Below are 16,077 nucleotides of genomic sequence, written 5' to 3'. Positions count from 1 at the left end.
GGGAGGAGGGGGGACAGTTGAGAGCCAGCTTTCACTATTTCAGCAACCCTATGTGTGACCTTGTGGAATAGTCACTCCATCCGAAATAATGCCCCTACTTCTGTACTATTACTGGAGAAGAAAATACAAATTCTCTCTTGTTTGAATGGCCCTGCTTTTAGCTTTCTTTTCTTTCCTTCTTAAGGTTTCTTTTTTGTAGTCAGTTTGGCCTATATTCTAACTAATGTACACTTTAACTAAAAATCCAGGAACCATTATTGATTCTTCCTTCTTTGTTCCTCATCTTTTCTTTCTTCATACAATAGTTGATATCCTCACTGATCCTTGCTTTAACTACTGAAGTAGTCACAAGTAGACTTGGTCTTTGAACCTTCTGACTCTAATCTCTTTCTCACCCTTCATACTTACATCAGCTTTTCATTTCTTCTTCTTCTGTTTTTTTTTTTTTTAGTTTATTTATTAATTTTGAGAGAGATAAAGGGAGGGAAGAAGGAGAGAGAGAGAAACAGAGAGTGAGAGAGAATCCTGAGCCGGCTCCATGCTGATGCGAGGCTCAAACTCATGAACTCGTGAGATTATGACCTGAGCCAAAATCAAGAGTCACATGCTTAACCAACTGAGCTACCTAGGTGCCCCAGCTTTATCTTTGTGCATTTGTATTACTTGTTCTCCTCAAGAACATTCAGATTCTTTTCCTCTTTGTTTTTTTTTTAATTTTTTAAAATGTTTTTATTTATTTTGGAGACAGAGAGAGACAGAGCATGAGCAGGGGAGGGGCAGAGAGAGAGGGAGACACAGAATCTGAAGTAGGCTCCAGGCTTCTAGCTGTCAGCACAGAGCCCGACTCGGGGCTCAAACTCACGGACTGTGAGATCATGACCTGAGCAGAAGTTGGATGCTCAACCGACTGAGCCACCCAGGCGCCCCACCCTGTTTTTTTTTTTTAAGTGCTGCAAATTTTTGGCTTCAGCTTATATGTTATGCCCAAGTGGCTTTGAGAAAGGGCCACCTTCCCCAACTTCTTCACTCATTGAAATGATAAAAATCTCTGAAATTCTAATATGGCTGGCTTAAATTTTATCTATTATGTGAAAATCTTTCCTCAGTTCTTCAGACTGAATTCACAATTCTTCTTGTACTATTTAGAAAAAACTTTTTTTTTACCTCTTTCAGAGTGTTTTGTTCAGCCAAATATTATAATTTCCTTAATATGTGCCTATCTCTACCATTGGAATATAAATTTCATGAGACTATGCACTATATTTTATTTTTCTGTCTCATTTTCATTGCTATCACCCACGGAAACTTGCATATTTCTCCATACATCAGAGGTAACAAAAAATATTTATTGAGTTTTCTGACTTAAGGAAGGTTAAACTCTCCAATTCCTTCCTGAATTAGAATGATCCTTGCTGGAAGCCAAGATACTAACAGAGAAGGCTTATAAAGAGAAAGGAAATGAGGTGTGTGTGTGGGGGGGGGGGTTTATACCCCTCCCCAAATTGGGTGTTTTAGTTTATTTACTTTAAGCAAGACATGATTTCTATTTTCCAAAGGAAGAAATCTTGAATATATTATAAGAAAATGATAAGGTTTTCTGGACATCAAAGAATTCTTACAAAATAACTTTTGGATGAGTTAAGTGTAAAAGAATCAGAAACATACAAATTAAATTTCCCTTGAGAGACTGGGCTTAAAAATAAAGAAGAAACATGTTTAAAATATTACAGAGCTCAAAACTTTGAGAAAAGATTTTAGAAAACAAAATACTGAAGTTTAATAATATGGTAAAATTAAGCCATAATGGCACATTATTCAAATATTTTTACTCTCTACTAACTTCCCCCAAATATAGACCATTTCCTAAATGACAGACTCTTTTAGAATCATGGTTTGACTTAATGGTCTCAATTATCTATCCTCTTGTTTTACCATAAAATGCTAAAAAGAACTTCTATTTAATAAGAGCTTACAATGTGGTAAGTGATTTTCCAAAACTATCTCAATTAATCTGAACAACAATCTACATTTTCCAGATGTCAGTGTTTTTCTTGATCCCGCAGTCCATGCTGTTTCCTGTCCCGTATGCTGTTCCAGCATGGCCACTCCTAACTTGGCAGGTTACCATAGGGGTAAAAGGAACTTGTTATCTACCCTGAAAGTCTCACCATAACTTTGGGAAAGAGAAGTAATATCTGACTCATTTCTGAATTTTGTTGTAGTATTAACTTCAAATAAATTTTAGGACACTGTGATTTGTTAGCCACTTTGTAATATTAATGATAGCAACCAGTTACAAAGCACGCTTTCTTATATGAGGTGTTGTGCTAAGTATTTTAAATACCAAACCTCAGTTATCACAACTACATAAAGGAGTTAACGTTATTCCCACTTTACATGTGGAGAAATGAAAACTCTGGAAAGAGTAAGTGAAAAGCTCATAGAAACACAACTACCAGAGGTAGGGATTTAATCCATATCTAATTCAGCATCTTATACTTTTCATTGCAATTTTATATTGTTTTTACTTTGAACGCTATAAGCCATTAATAATGAAAATATAATGAGTTTCATGCATAACAAATTGGACTAGTATACAAAATTATGAAGAAAAATAATTTTCCCTTGGGGAACTTTGTTCATGCAGGTCAGTAATTTTGTAAGATTAAACCCTTATCAAACTATGACTCAGAAATTCTTATAGGTTTGTATATTAGCATTGTGATAAAATGAGCAGGAAATCTGCCAATCTATTGCTTAGTTTTACTCCTTATCCTGACAAATGGAAGCCTTATCTATAGACAGGGAATCTCAGGCAGTATTTAGCTACTTTATCTTGGTTAATCCATACTATGGAAAGAGATCTGTTAAGTAACCAATAACACAGACATGATGCACGTTACTCTGTAATGAAGCCACGCTTGAGCTGTTGAGTGAGGCATTACCGTCCTACTCCATCAGACACTGTCCTTCTTTTAAAGTGGGAGCTCTGAAAAAATAAATAAATAAGAGTGGGAGCTCTGGAATTAGCCACTCATGTCTTGATACCCGCCAGCATAGAGAATAAAGATGATCAGACATAGGGTGAGAACATGAGTTTTTATTCCCCACTCTTTTTCAACTTTTAATGGTTTGAGTTGGCAATATACTCATATAGTTCAAAAATCAACATAGTAAAAAAAAAGTAACCAATAAAAAGTCTCACTTTCTCACCTGCCTTTCCCATCCATGATCTTTATCACCATAACCAGGTGATCCTTTCTGCTAGCTTCTTCAGTCTATCCTTTGGAGATTTTCTGTGTACATGCAAACAGAAACATAAAGTCTGATTTTCTCTTTCTTACATGAGTAAGAACCTACTATCCACACGGTTTTGTATTTTGTTCACATAATTTCTTGCCTTAGAGGTCTTTACGAATTTATTGACAGTTTCATAGTATTCCATCGTTTAGATTAAGTCTACACTTATTTAACCAAAAGTTTCTACATGAGCTAGAAAAACTTCTGTGTAAGAAGAAAGCATATATGAAAGAAAATATAATGCCTACCAAACGTGCTTGCCTCTGTCATCTATCCCATTTGCAGCTAGGGGTCAGGTGCCAGGTGATTAAATTGGGCTAAATAAGTATGATTAGTAGTCACATGGGTCATCTCCAGTGAAAAACTCACCTGTGACTCTTGATTCCCTCTCCTAATATGCAGTGAATGAGAAGCTGAATGTCCTCGACATTACGGCTACAAAGACGAGGGCATTTACTACTTCACATGCTTGAGCAAATTTTGCTGCAAGCTGTCTGCCACACTGCAGTGGACACATATTGTTTTGTATGATTTGGGACTTATTTTGATGTTGTATGGAATCATGCATCTTGAACGGGAGGAACCTTTGCTAATGTTTAGTGGCTGAGTCCTTAGGTCTCTGTGTTGAAATTTTGAATATATGTGCAGTTTTTTTTTTTCCTGGAGAGTCATTAATAATCATTAGGTTCCTAAAAGTAGTCCAGAACCTGAAATAAATTTAACATTACTAATCTGGCTAAACCTCTTATTACAGACAATAAAAATGAGTGTCAAAGAGATGAGATTATTGCTCAAGAAGGTACAATTGGGTTGCAGATCTCCTTTCTTTCAGTTCTGCCCATGGTTTCTCATGGTCCTACCTAGGAGAGTCCAATGGCAGTCTAAGACAGTCCAAGGGCAGTCTAGGATAGCCCAGTGGCATTGAACACACAGCTCCAAGTGGAGTCAACTGTTGTTTCTTAACTTCATCAGCATATATATTCTGTTAGTAGCCATGCACGAACTCACAACCTTTCTGTCTCATGTACTTGACTATATATGTTTATAGTCTTGTTCATTTCATTTGTTCAAATAGTCAAAAAAAAAAGTTAGGAGGTAGGCCTGATCTGTCATTTCACCCTCCCCCTGCCCCACAAAAAAATTCCTACTTCAGCCAATCTACCAAATATTAGTTTTCTCTGTCTTTCCTTCAGAATACATACCCAAACTGGTCATTTAGCACCGTACTCACTGTTGCCTTCACAGAGCAGGTGCCTGTCTTGGACGATGCTGACTCCTTCCCTATGCTTTCCTTACACCCTCTCAACTTTTGTGAGGAAAGCAAAATTATCTTTTAAATCTTAAAAATGATCTTTTAAAAAAAGCAAATCAGAATCTCTTAATGGCTTCTTACTACACTTAAGAACAAACTCTGTTTTTAAGTGTAGCCTGTGTAGGGGAGGAAAACTTTTCCTTCCTTCCCTTTTAACTTCTTTAGCTGGTATAGTAATTAAATTGATATAGGACAAGCTAACAGGAGAAAAACAAAGTTAATTTCATATATATGGGAGCTCATATAAACATGAGACTTAAAGAAGTGACCAAAGCAGGCAGGTTTTATACCTTTTAAATAAAGAAACAAATTTTTGAAGAATTGACAGGACAAAGAAGTTGGGCTTAAGTTAGCAAATTAATGAAGAAGTAACAAAGTTTGTTTCTCCAGCCTTCTTGGCCTTGAATTCCCTATCTGTGGTGATAAGGATGCATTCTACCCTCTACCTGCAGGGAGGGTATTCATCACAGGGAAATTTATTTCCTGCTTTCCTGAAAGACAGAAGAAAGTCACAATGTTCTTATATCGGCTATTTCTTAAATAACTTTAATTCAAAATAACTAATATGCCAAGGTGGCATATTTGGAGCACCCTGCCCTGAACCCCATCATTTATAAGGTTCTTCCCAGTGGACCCCCAGCTCTATGACTAGCCTCATCTATTGAAAAATGCTTCACAGGGATATTTGTAAGACTAAATATTACTTATTTGGGTGTATGTTCAAAGTTCATCTACAGTGGGTGTCTAGGTGGCTCAGTCGGTTAAGCGTCCAACTTTGGCTTGGGTCATGATCTCAGGGTTCGTGGGTTCGAGCCCCGTGTCAGGCTCTGTGCTGACAGCTCAGAACCAGGAGCCTGCTTCAGATTCTCTGTCTCCCTCTCTTTCTGCCCTCCCCCCACTCATACTCATCTCTCTTTCTCAAAAATAAAATAAACATTAAAAAAAATTTTTTTAAAAAGGTCATCTTCAGGAGAGGCCCTCCCTGACCACTTGGAGAAAACACTCCTTTCCTCTACCACTCTGTATGCACTTTATTTTTTTTCTTTATAGACATTAACATTTGATTTTAAAAATATGCTTATTTATTTTAGTGTATCTTATTTCATCTACAGTGTAGGCTCCATGAAGTTGGGGATCTTGTCTTTTTTGCTCAGAAGTGAATCACAGTACCTAGAACACTAGTTGGTGCCTATTAGTGCTTAATGTTAATTAAATCAGTCAATCATTGTTCATTCTCCAAATTCCCTTCATTTTTCTTCTGTCATTTGACACTGCCCATCTTTCAGGGGTTTAGACTTCTATGATTCAGCTACCTCCTGTCTCTCCTGATCGATTTTTTTCCTAACCCTTATGGCAGCAGCAGCTACAAAATAGACCTTTTGATCTTGATGGGAAAGATAGCATCATGTGAGAAAACACTCTGCCCTAGGATTTTGAAGACTCACCCTATACCTGCTTTTGATTCTAGTATTTTTGGGGTATGACCTTGGATAACTCTTTGAATATCTCTGAATCTGTTTTGTAATCTGTGAAATAAGAATGATAAAAATTATTACAATGAGGATATGCTCCCTTGGAGCTGCCTCCCCAAAATGTTGTATTTCATTTAATACGCACAAATTAGAGGACATAATTCATGTCTATATATACCCAAAAACATAATGCCAATGTACAAGCACATTGTTGTTGTTGTTATTATTATTATGTTGTTGTTGTTATTGTAGCAAGCTCTAATTCACCTCCCTGATTGAATTTTCTGAGTGTTTTCTATCAGCACTAGTAATAGTGTCAATAAGGAAACCTAGGAATCAGCCCTTTCAGTTTAATGGCATTTGTTTCAAGAATATTATAAGGATGTTATGAGGCCTCTTATAAAGTTAAAAACATTATTGCTTGTTCTATAACCACATTTTCTATAAATTAAGGGTCTTCTTTTTTTTTTTTTTTTTTTGTTGAACAAATTATGCATTTATGTTTTTTTTTTTTTTTTGGATTAGGTTTTTTTTTTTTTTCCTGAAATTTATTGACAAATTGGTTTCCATACAACACCCAGTGCTCATCCCAAAAGGTGCCCTCCTCAATACCCATCACCCACCCTCTCCTCCCTCCCACCCCCCATCAACCCTCAGTTTGTTCTCAGTTTTTAAGTCTCTTATGCTTTGGCTCTCTCCCATTCTAACCTCTTTTTTTTTTTTCCTTCCCCTCCCCCATGGGTTCCTGTGAAGTTTCTCAGGATCCACATAAGAGTGAAACCATATGGTATCTGTCTTTCTCTGTATGGCTTATTTCACTTAGCATCACACTCTCCAGTTCCATCCACGTTGCTACAAAAGGCCATATTTCATTTTTTCTCATTGCCACGTAATATTCCATTGTGTATATAAACCACAATTTCTTTATCCATTCATCAGTTGATGGACATTTAGGCTCTTTCCATAATTTGGCTATTGTTGAGAGTGCTGCTATGAACATTGGGGTACAAGTGGCCCTATGCATCAGTGCTCCTGTATCCCTTGGATAAATTCCTAGCAGTGCTATTGCTGGGTCATAGGGTAGGTCTATTTTTAATTTTCTGAGGAACCTCCACACTGCTTTCCAGAGCGGCTGCACCAATTTGCATTCCCACCAACAGTGCAAGAGGGTTCCCGTTTCTCCACATCCTCTCCAGCATCTATAGTCTCCTGATTTGTTCATTTTGGCCACTCTGACTGGCGTGAGGTGATACCTGAGTGTGGTTTTGATTTGTATTTCCCTGATAAGGAGTGACGCTGAACATCTTTTCATGTGCCTGTTGGCCATCTGGATGTCTTCTTTAGAGAAGTGTCTATTCATGCTTTCTGCCCATTTCTTCACTGGGTTATTTGTTTTTTGGGTGTGGAGTTTGGTGAGCTCTTTATAGATTTTGGATACTAGCCCTTTGTCCGATATGTCATTTGCGAATATCTTTTCCCATTCCGTTGGTTGCCTTTTAGTTTTGTTGGTTGTTTCCTTTGCTGTGCAGAAGCTTTTTATCTTCATAAGGTCCCAGTAATTCACTTTTGCTTTAAATTCCCTTGCCTTTGGGGATGTGTCGAGTAAGAGATTGCTACGGCTGAGGTCAGAGAGGTCTTTTCCTGCTTTCTCCTCTAAGGTTTTGATGGTTTCCTGTCTCACATTTAGGTCCTTTATCCATTTTGAGTTTATTTTTGTGAATGGTGTGAGAAAGTGGTCTAGTTTCAACCTTCTGCATGTTGCTGTCCAGTTCTCCCAGCACCATTTGTTAAAGAGGCTGTCTTTTTTCCATTGGATGTTCTTTCCTGCTTTGTCAAAGATGAGTTGGCCATACGTTTGTGGGTCTAGTTCTGGGGTTTCTATTCTATTCCATTGGTCTATGTGTCTGTTTTGGTGCCAATACCATGCTGTCTTGATGATGACAGCTTTGTAGTAGAGGCTAAAGTCTGGGATTGTGATGCCTCCTGCTTTGGTCTTCTTCTTCAAAATTCCTTTGGCTATTCGGGGCCTTTTGTGGTTCCATATGAATTTTAGGATTGCTTGTTCTAGTTTCGAGAAGAATGCTGGTGCAATTTTGATTGGGATTGCATTGAATGTGTAGATAGCTTTGGGTAGTATTGACATTTTGACAATATTTATTTTTCCAATCCATGAGCAGGGAATGTCTTTCCATTTCTTTAAATCTTCTTCAATTTCCTTCATAAGCTTTCTATAGTTTTCAGCATACAGATCCTTTACATCTTTGGTTAGATTTATTCCTAGGTATTTTATGCTTCTTGGTGCAATTGTGAATGGGATCAGTTTCTTTATTTGTCTTTCTGTTGCTTCATTGTTAGTGTATAAGAATGCAACTGATTTCTGTACATTGATTTTGTATCCTGAAACTTTGCTGAATTCATGTATCAGTTCTAGCAGACTTTTGGTGGAGTCTATCGGATTTTCCATGTATAATATCATGTCATCTGCAAAAAACGAAAGCTTGACTTCATCTTTGCCAATTTTGATGCCTTTGATTTCCTTTTGTTGTCTGATTGCTGATGCTAGAACTTCCAGCACTATGTTAAACAGCAGCGGTGAGAGTGGGCATCCTTGTCGTGTTCCTGATCTCAGGGAAAAAGCTTTCAGTTTTTCCCCATTGAGGATGATGTTAGCTGTGGGCTTTTCATAAATGGCTTTTATGATCTTTAAGTATGTTCCTTCTATCCCGACTTTCTCAAGGGTTTTTATTAAGAAAGGGTGCTGGATTTTGTCGAAGGCCTTTTCTGCATTGATTGACAGGATCATATGGTTCTTCTCTCTTTTTTTGTTAATGTGATGTATCACGTTGATTGATTTGCGAATGTTGAACCAGCCCTGCATCCCAGGAATGAATCCCACTTGATCATGGTGAATAATTCTTTTTATATGCCGTTGAATTCGATTTGCTAGTATCTTATTGAGAATTTTTGCATCCATATTCATCAGGGATATTGGCCTGTAGTTCTCTTTTTTTACTGGGTCTCTGTCTGGTTTAGGAATCAAAGTAATACTGGCTTCATAGAATGAGTCTGGCAGTTTTCCTTCCCTTTCTATTTCTTGGAATAGCTTGAGAAGGATAGGTATTATCTCTGCTTTAAACGTCTGGTAGAACTCCCCTGGGAAGCCATCTGGTCCTGGACTCTTATTTGTTGGGAGATTTTTGATAACCGATTCAATTTCTTCGCTGGTTATGGGTCTGTTCAAGCTTTCTATTTCCTCCTGATTGAGTTTTGGAAGAGTGTGGGTGTTCAGGAATTTGTCCATTTCTTCCAGGTTGTCCAATTTGTTGGCATATAAGTTTTCATAGTATTCCCTGATAATTGTTTGTATCTCTGAGGGATTGGTTGTAATCATTCCATTTTCATTCATGATTTTATCTATTTGGGTCATCTCCCTTTTCTTTTTGAGAAGCCTGGCTAGAGGTTTGTCAATTTTGTTTATTTTTTCAAAAAACCAACTCTTGGTTTCGTTGATCTGCTCTACAGTTTTTTTAGTTTCTATATTGTTTATTTCTGCTCTGATCTTTATTATTTCTCTTCTTCTGCTGGGCTTAGGCTGCCTTTGCTGTTCTGCTTCTAGTTCCTTTAGGTGTGCTGTTAGATTTTGTATTTGGGATTTTTCTTGTTTCTTGAGATAGGCCTGGATGGCAATGTATTTTCCTCTCAGGACTGCCTTTGCTGCGTCCCAAAGCGTTTGGATTGTTGTATTTTCATTTTCGTTTGTTTCCATATATTTTTTAATTTCTTCTCTAATTGCCTGGTTGACCCACTCATTCGTTAGTAGGGTGTTCTTTAACCTCCATGCTTTTGGAGGTTTTCCAGACTTTTTTCTGTGGTTGATTTCAAGCTTCATAGCATTGTGGTCTGAAAGTAAGCATGGTATAATTTCAATTCTTGTAAACTTATGAAGGGCTGTTTTGTGACCCAGTATATGATCTATCTTGGAGAATGTTCCATGTGCACTCGAGAAGAAAGTATATTCTGTTGCTTTGGGATGCAGAGTTCTAAATATATCTGTCAAGTCCATCTGATCCAATGTCTCATTCAGGGCCCTTGTTTCTTTATTGACCGTGTGTCTAGATGATCTATCCATTTCTGTAAGTGGTGTATTAAAGTCCCCTGCAATTACCACATTCTTATCAATAAGGTTGCTTATGTTTATGTGTAATTGTTTTATATATTTGGGGGCTCCGGTATTCGGTGCATAGACATTTATAATTGTTAGCTCTTCCTGATGGATAGACCCTGTAACTATTATATAATGTCCTTCTTCATCTCTTGTTACAGCCTTTAATTTAAAGTCTAGTTTGTCTGATATAAGTATGGCTACTCCAGCTTTCTTTTGGCTTCCAGTCGCATGATAAATAGTTCTCCATCCCCTCACTCTCAATCTAAAGGTGTCCTCAGGTCTAAAATGAGTCTCTTGTAGACAGCAAATAGATGGATCTTGTTTTTTTATCCATTCTGATACCCTATGTCTTTTGGTTGGCTCATTTAATCCATTTACATTCAGTGTTATTATAGAAAGATACGGGTTTAGAGTCATTGTGATGTCTGTGTGTGTTATGCTTGTAGTGATGTCTCTGGGACTTTGTCTCACAGGGTCCCCCTTAGGATCTCTTGTAGGGCTGGTTTAGTGGTGACAAATTCCTTCAGTTTTTGTTTGTTTGGGAAGACCTTTATCTCTCCTTCTATTCTAAATGACAGACTTGCTGGATAAAGGATTCTCGGCTGCATATTTTTTCTGTCTAGCACCCTGAAAATCTCGTGCCAATTCTTTCTGGCCTGCCAAGTTTCAAAAGAGAGATCAGTCACGAGTCTTATAGGTCTCCCTTTATATGTGAGGGCACGTTTACCCCTTGCTGCTTTCAGAATTTTCTCTTTATCCTTGTATTTTGCCAGTTTCACTATGATATGTCGTGCAGAAGATCGATTCAAGTTACGTCTGAAGGGAGTTCTCTGTGCCTCTTGGATTTCAATGCCTTTTTCCTTCCCCAGTTCAGGGAAGTTCTCAGCTATGATTTCTTCAAGTACCCCTTCAGCACCTTTCCCTCTCTCTTCCTCCTCTGGGATACCAATTATGCGTATATTATTTCTTTTTAGTGTATCACTTAATTCTCTAATTTTCCCCTCATACTCCTGGATTTTTTTATCTCTCTTTTTCTCAGCTTCCTCTTTTTCCATAACTTTATCTTCTAGTTCACCTATTCTCTCCTCTGCCTCTTCAAGCCGAGCTGTGGTGGTTTCCATTTTGTTATGCATTTCGTTTAAAGCGTTTTTCAGCTCCTCGTGACTGTTCCTTAGTCCCTTGATCTCTGTAGCAAGAGATTCTCTGCTGTCCTGTATACTGTTTTCAAGCCCAGCGATTAATTTTATGACTATTATTCTAAATTCACTTTCTGTTATATTATTTAAATCCTTTTTGATCAGCTCATTAGCTGTTGTTATTTCCTGGAGATTCTTCTGAGGGGAATTCTTCCGCTTGGTCATTTTGGATAGTCCCTGGCGTGGTGAGGACCTGCAGGGCACTTCCCCTGTGCTGTGGTGTATAACTGGAGTTGGTGGGCGGGGCCGCAGTCAGACCTGATGTCTGCCCCCAGCCCACCGCTGGGGCCACAGTCAGACTGGTGTGTGCCTTCTCTTCCCCTCTCCTAGGGGCGGGATTCACTGTGGGGTGGTGTGGCTCGTCTGGGCTACTTGCACCCTGCCAGGCTTGTGATGCTGGGGATCTGGCGTATTAGCTGGGGTGGGTAGGCAAGGTGCTCGGGGGCAGGAGGGGCAGGCTTAGATCGCTTCTCCTTAGGTGATCCACTTCAGGAGGGGCCCTGTGGCAGCGGGAGGGAGTCAGATCCGCTGCCGGAGGTTTGGCTCCCTGCGTTTGGCTCCGGCGACTCTGTTCTGCTAATCCTCTGGCGGTTTTCTGGGTTATTTAGGCAGGTGTAGATGGAATCTAAGTGATCAGCAGGACGTGCGGTGAGCCCGGCGTCCTCCTAAGCCGCCATCTTGCCGCCTATCCCAAGGGTCTTCTTTTTTACTATAGAAAGTGTTATACCATTTAGCATGAATGGAATTTCATGGAGCCAAAATTTTAAGTCTCATCAATTTGTCACCAACTGGTATTAGCAGATAGCTTCCCTAGTTGTAAAAAACCTTTCTTCCGTTAATTGGCTGGTGCCTACAAAGAAATGTCTGATTTTAATGTATACGTACATATATAAGCTCTGTTTCACCTGAGCCAATTCTGTAATAACCCTCAACTTCATCAGATCAATGTCTGTTATCTAAGTGTATGGATCATGCTTCTACAACAGGCTGCAAAAGAACCTCTTCAAATGCATCTTGCACAACTAAGTAGTGAGAACTTGCTAATGCACTCTGAGTCACATACTGTGTAAAAGCAGTAAATTGTTTCCTTGGTGGTTTTGACAACATTGCCTCTGAACATAATTGAATGTCATACGTTTATATGTTTGCAAATAAGGTCCCAGTGACATTACCCCTGGGAATGTGTACACTTGGTCGTCCGTTTATGACAGAGGAGCCAGACATATGGCCTGTGGCCTCGGTTTGGCCCCAGAGCTGTTGCCAAATCCTCCTACCAGTTTTCAGCCAGTCTGCCCCGTCACTGTGCATCCGCTCTGTCAGAAGTAGTGCTTCCCATCAATAAATGAGCAGAAATGCAGCTTCCTCAACTGCCACCTCGCGGGGCCTCCCGGCTCTGAGATGGCAAGAGTCCTTGATATGTGCAAGAGAATGTCACATGTTATGCAAATGAAAGAAAAATGATAAGAGAAGGAGAAAGAAATGTTACAATGAAACCTGAAAACAGATCTAGAAAAGAGGCAGAAAAAAGAAAAGACCCTGCTTCATGGAAGTCGGGAGAGGTAGACTTTAATGCCTACACTGCTCTAAAGCCTTCATGGGATAGTGGACAAATCTCTTTCACCTCATTGGCCTTAATTTTCTCTCCTGTAAAGCAAGAGAGCTGGACTAGTTTTTCAACTTTTTTTTTCACCATGAAATATTTTAATTATCTGGGTCAGATCTCATATTTTAAAAAATTTTGTTTATTAAGCAAACTATATTTATCATTTCCCCCAATTATTAAATAAATGTACAGCTGCAAATCAGAGTTTCTGACTGGCATGATCTTTGACACATTGGGTTGGTATCATTTCAGGAAAAAAAAAAAGAAAAAGAAATGTGTCATTTGACTCTCTATACGTAGAAAGCCTTGAAGTATGGAAAATACCTTAGAACTATAAATAATGTTCCATGGATTTTTGCTCTTCATGTGAACATATTTTTTTAGGATTTTCTTTCAATAAATATTTGATAAACACTGTGCTAGGCGCTAGCATTGTTAGGTACTGAATAACACAAACTATTCTTGATAAACTTCCCAAGTGGTAGAGAACACAAAGAAAAGTCTAATTCAACAAAATAGAAAGTATAGTAATAGAGCTATAATCAAATATGGGATCAAGAGAAGGTCTATCGCTCAGTAGCCTCATTGAAGGAAAATAAATAAACAAAGAACAAGGACAACAAAACCCTATTTGTGGAGACTTGCTTAACATGAGGGGCCTTCTGTTCATATTGCTCACCCAAAGTGTGCTGTGTGGGACCAACGCCCTGGGAGATGCTCTTAAAGACAGTGTGGATTCTTAAAAACATAATTTTGATCGGCAAACAAGATTTTCTATCTCCTTCTAAAAGATTTATAATGCATATGTGCATATTAAAGACTCTAGGAAGCCCCTAATGTAAAGAAACATATTTAACTTGGTTTGATACCGATTTTTTTTCAAATATTTGACCAAGGAATCTACTTTTGCAGAATGCAAAATAATGAACCATAGGTTAAGGTACTCTAAATATAGCTCTTTTTGTATGTATGTGTACATGTGGTGGGAACACTTAAGATCTACCCTCTTAGCAAATTTTAAGTATATAATAAAGTATCATTAACTATAGTCACCATGCTGTACATTGGATTTCCAGAATCATTCATCTTATGTAGCTGAAACTTTGTCCCTTTGACCGACATTTCCCGATTTCCCTCTCTCTCCTACTTAAATAGAGGTCTTGGAATAAGCAAGATATCAGAACCATGTTTCTTGATCACATTACTTGGTGGCCCATTGCCAGCCTCCTCCTACAAGCCCTCAAGACCTGTAAGATTGGTATTACTGAGCTACACTTTAGCAGTCTCCATAAAACATTTAAAAAGAGGGGGGTGCCTGGGTGGCTCAGTCAGTTTAGCCTCTGACTCTTGATTTTGGTACAGGTCACGATCTCATGGTTGGTGAGATCGAGACCTGGGTCAGGCTCTGCAATGAAGGTGCAGGGCCTGCTTGGGATTCTCCTTCTTTGCCCATCCCCTGCTTGTTCTCTCTCTCTCTCTCTTTCTCAAAATATATAAATAAACATTAAAAAAACATTTAAAAAGAAAAAGATCTGCAAAATGCACTGAAGTTTCTATAAAGATATTGTTAAAGTTGCTGTTCACACATCACTCAGTAGAAATTCAGGATAGTATCTTTTTTTCAGGTACTGATCCCAGGAGTAGTGTGTATCTCCTGAATAAGTAGTTTGTTTTTAATCATGTTGACACCATGATTTAACTGGTCATTGTTGACAGAAAAGATCAGAGTAAAATTTATGACCTGAGTTTATAAAGTGTAGAGAATTTTATATGCATATTTGGGTATTAATTTCACTCTTGATTTCATCTTGCTTTTCCTGTATTTTTTTTCTTTGCCCTAATTTTTTCATTTTTAAATTTATGAGCACCATAAATTTTATAAAAATTAAAATTTTAAATGAGTAAATTTCAGTATAGAAATTCAAACAATTTAAAATTAATTAAAAATTCCATGTTCACCCTTCTCTTTTTACCTTATCAAATCTCTAGTCTGCCTAACTGTATTCATGGTTACAAACCACTTTGGTGTTTCTTTCTAGATCTATTTATACATAGAGAAAAATATAAATGTATAATTTTAATGTGTTAACAGGACTTTAGTATATGTTTTATTTTATTTTTAAAATTTGTATGTCTGGGAACTTTACCACCCACCTTTTTAAATGATGTTATGTTCATGTAATAAATAAAACCTCCTTTAACCATTCCTCTATTGATATTTTCCCATTTTTTCCTATTAAAACAAGGGTACACCCAATGTCCTTATACATATATTTTTAGTGAAATATACATTTTTTCAGTAATAAGTATTAATTGATGGAAACTATCAGGCTGATGATTTTAGGGTTTTTTTGTTTCATTTTCTTTCCTTTTTCTTCTTATTTTTTGTGATTCATCAGTGAGCAAGAGAGTCAAAGATTCTTGCCCTTCTGCAGCTTAAAATTTAATGGTGGAGACAGCTAAGTAAAAAATATAAATAGAAAAAAGTAAGTTATACAGTGTGTTACAAAGTGACCAATCTTACAGAAAAAGGAAAGCAGAGCAGGATAAGTAGTGTAGAAGTATAAGGAGTGGGAGTATGGATTCTAAATAAAATGATTAGGGTAGAGCTCATTGAAAAAGTGACACTTGGACAAAGACATGAATGAGTGGGGAAGCTAACCATTGGTAAGTGATCACTTCTAGCATGGGGATAACAAGTAGGAAAGCCCTCGTGAGGGAAGGAAACAGACATATGGAAGGAAGAACAATAAACTGTCATGGGTGGTGCAGAGTGGTAAATGAGGAGAGCACTAGGCAAGATGGTCAAAGTGTTTTTTGGGAAGAAAAGGGCGTATATTGCATAAGACCTTGTAGGACATGTGACCACTTGAGAGTTTACTTCGGGTGGGATGGGGATCCAAGGAGGGTGTTAGAAGAGGAGGCATATGACCTGACTTCTTTTTAATAAGGTTTTCTCTGACCGTTATGGTGAGAATAGATCATTCTGGGGACAAGGAGCGGGTGGATGCAGAGAAACCAGTGAGGAG

This window comes from Prionailurus viverrinus, chromosome C1, assembly GCF_022837055.1.
Source record: "Prionailurus viverrinus isolate Anna chromosome C1, UM_Priviv_1.0, whole genome shotgun sequence".
Taxonomy (NCBI): Eukaryota; Metazoa; Chordata; class Mammalia; order Carnivora; family Felidae; genus Prionailurus; species Prionailurus viverrinus.
Note: the sequence above shows the minus strand (reverse complement) of the source record.